The sequence below is a fragment of the Camellia sinensis genome, chromosome 8, assembly GCF_055761805.1.
Source record: "Camellia sinensis isolate YWXY chromosome 8, ASM5576180v1, whole genome shotgun sequence".
NCBI lineage: Eukaryota > Viridiplantae > Streptophyta > Magnoliopsida > Ericales > Theaceae > Camellia > Camellia sinensis.
Window position 1 is genome coordinate 163,382,951 of NC_138968.1, and position 4,020 is coordinate 163,386,970.

A 4,020-nucleotide genomic window follows, 5' to 3' on the forward strand; every position below is an offset into this window, starting at 1 on the left:
TGAAAGAGTTTTGGAGAAATTCAAGATGAGTGATTGCACTCCTAACGCAGCGTCCATTTTAAAGGGTGACAAATTCAGTTTAAGTCAATGTCCGAAGAATGATTTGTAAAACGAACAAATGGTTAGCATTCCCTATGTGTCTGCCGTAAGCAGTTTAATGCATGCTTTGGTTTGTACTTGACCTGACATTGCATTTGCAGTTGGGATGCTTGGAAGATACCAAAGCAATCCAAGAATGGAACATTGGAAGGCTGTAAAGAAAATCATGAGGTACTTAAAGGGAACCAAGGACTACATGCTTACTTACAAGCATGTTGACTGTCTTGAGGTGGTTGGATATTCAGACTCGGATTTTGCGGGTTGTCAAGATTCCAGAAAATCCACTTTAAGATATGTCTATCTGCTAGCAGGCGGTGCTGTTTCATGGAAGAGCACTAAAGAGACGATAATTGCATCGTCAACAATGGAAGCAAAGTTTATAGCATGCTTTGAAGCAACATCACAAGCTATTTGGTTAAGGAGTTTTATTATAGGGCTTCGAATTGTGGATTCAATTTCTAAGCCATTAAAGGTTTACTGTGATAATTCAACTACAGTTTTCTTCTCTAACAACAACAAACAACAACAAAAGTGGCAGCCATAGCAAGCATATTGACATAAAGTATCTTGCTGTTCGAGACCGTGTTAAGAAGCAAGAAGTCAGCATTGAGCATATTAGTACCGATATGATGGTTGCAGATCCCATGACCAAAGGTCTTTCTGTAAAGGTGTTTTCAAAACACGTTGAAGGCATGAGACTAATTGGTTAGCTTAATAATTTTGTAGTTATTATTTTGTTTTGTTTTATTTTGTCATGACATTTTGATTATTGTTAGTGAAAAGCATCATTTTGTGTACCTAGGTTATGTTTGATTCACAAGATTAATAGTGAAGTATTAATAATCCTATTAAATTAGTGTGGTATTCACTATCCAATTGGATTAATATCCATTAGATTAATAATCCCACCCCTACCCCATTACTAATAATCCTACAAATTTGTTGGATTAATTATCCATTGGATTAATAATCCTAAACGAAAATATTAAAACAAACATAGGATAATTGGGCCCACGGATTAATAATCCTAATCCCATGCTCTAATCCACCCAATCAAACATGCCCCTAAAGTATTTGTAATGCTATGCGGTCCATTGGGACTATTGATCCATAGGGATCATTGGACCCAGAATAACTTATTAGAAGTTATTTATAAAGAATGACACCACATAAAGTTGAAAGTGTGATACAATGTAATATATAGAAGGAAATACTTTATTGATAGAGTATAACCACCATGATTCGTGTATTATAACTCTAAGGTTTGGGTATTTTTATTTAGTGGCCATAATTAGTTTGTTAGTTACCCAACAATCAACAACGTATGTTATATGTGCCAAGTGGGAGAATGTAAGAATATCCATAAAGTAGCCTATATGCCACATATTTGTTTTATTTATTAATGTATATATTTATTATATATATTTAATAAGTTTAATGGTTAATGGGTAACTAATGTCTGTTCACTATCCCATATGGTGGTTTCATGGGACGTTACAACTTCTCTGATGGTGGGAAGTTATAAGAAGTTACACTTGGATATGGGTCCAAGCCTATCTATATATATATGCCTGTGATAGCCATCAAACACAGACTTTTTTTGTGAATAGAATAGGTTTGAAACTCTGTTCCTTCCATTTTTCCCATATGGTTTTATGAAAGTGTTCTGTGAGTGTGTTTTGTTTATTCAAGACTTGACCATTCAAGAACAAGATTCAAAGGCTTGAACATCATGGTAGGAGGTATTCTTCTTTCTGAATTAATATTATTTTAGTTCTTACATTTTAAGGCTAAATAATCATGAAATGTACTAGAACCAGTAAAAGAACATGATTGAGAAGGATTGAACAAGAAGATAGGTCCTACGTCAGTATATGGAATTTATCATAAACCCAGAAACAAAGATATATATATATATATATATATAACAAATGGGTTTTGAATTTCAAATATGAATTTAGAGAAACAACTAGGTTTTGAAAGAAGATGATGAGTTAAGAAAACCCCGACTCAAATAAGAAAGTTAGTTTTCCAGGAAAATAAGGATTTTCTAGAGAAAATCTACAAATGGGTCACATTTTTCTTTTTTTTTTTTTCTTTTTTTCCCCAGCTTCTCTCTTTTACACTTCCCAAATCTAAAACGCAAATTTGAGAGAGACCACACAACATCGACTAAGAATGGAAGAAAGCAATCGATGGACATAAGGCAACAGAGAGCGGCAATAACGACCCTCCACGGCATTATGTGTTTTATTACTAGATTTGAGAAGACACTATTAGGTTCTTCTAGATGAAACAATGAAAACAAACCTAAACCAGAGAACCAAAGTCATGGTTTTGATACTTAAGAAAACAAACCCAAATATAATTCTGATTGGTAAAATTCGATTTCTTCTTCTGATTTCTTTGCTTTGTGATAGAGTCACTCTGTTCTATCATCTTCACTACTCTTTATTTCTTTCTCTCAATCGAATCTGGGTTTGGGTTCAGAAACCAACGAACGAAGATAAGGAGAGCATGACGATGTTGGATGTAATCCTACACTTGAAGGTTTTGAACCAGTAATGAGTAAACAATATAAATCCCAAACTTTCTCTATGGCAGAAATCTGAGCTACCACTTTATATATATATATATATATATATGTGTGTGTGTGTGTGTGTGTATCATAACTCTCCACTGCTCCAATCAACCACAATTTCTCACCATGAGTCTCCAACAAACCACTCTCTGAATACAAATTAAACTCAACCCATCAATTTCACTTGACAATACACCATTTTCTTTTAATCAAAACACAAACTAAGGAAAAAATTGATTTTTTTCAATTTCTGGGTTTCAGGCAGTGTTTGGTAAGTTTGTTTTTTGGGTTTTTTTTATAATTTTTTTCACTAAAAGACAAATTGGTTACAAAACAAAAAAAAAAACAAATCCAAACAAAATATCACATCAAACCCCATAATCATTTCACTTTTTTCTTTCACAAACATCACATCCAACCACAAAAAACCCAACTCTTTTCCCAAAAAAAAATAAAATAAATAAAATTCTAATAATATCCTATAACTAAAAAAACTTACAAAAAAACTCACTTCCTAAAACATCCATAACTTTAGATTCAATTTTTGGATTTCTTATTATTATTTTTTTTAACAAGGATTTCATGCATCTAAACCAAGACACTTGAGGGTATATGGGAATTTCAGTATTTATCTTGGATGACATCAGCAACTTCTATTCTTTGTGTGAATGGTAGTCAAAAAATGAGAAAATCTTGATATTGTCAATTAAAATAAGAGAGATTTCTGTAATTATTGAAACCATAAGAGAGGTTGCTCTATTTGTCAGAAATCTCAAGGGAGATAAGTGTAATTTACCCAATTTTCTTTAAAAAAATAAATTATCATTTGAATCTTTATAAGTAAAAAAAAAAATCCAATAAAAGATTAATTAACACAAAAGTTAATCTTAAACAAATTTTCGTCAAACTCATGGCAGCACAAGGTTAATTAAGAGTTAATTATACAAGACCCCCTCAATTATTATTAAATATTATTTTACCACATCATCTATGAATTTATATATATTGATCCCTCAATTATAAAATTATTCAAATATCTCATTTTTTAAAGTGATCTAGAAGTGGTAAAAATTGTATATTTTTATAATGAAGTGGGTAAACATGCACTACTTCATAAATGAGAGATTGAAGAGATATTCAATAGTAATTAAGAAAGTCTTAATGCAACTAACCCATTAATTACTTTAGGAGTCTTTTGGCAAGTTGCTAAAAAAGTCAATTTTTTAATTTTTTAATTTTTTTAGTTAAAAAAGTCAATTTTTTTATCTAAAATAATCTAATTTTTTATCAAAAAAATTATTAAAAAAATAAAAAAATAAACTTTTTATTGACTTTTTAAA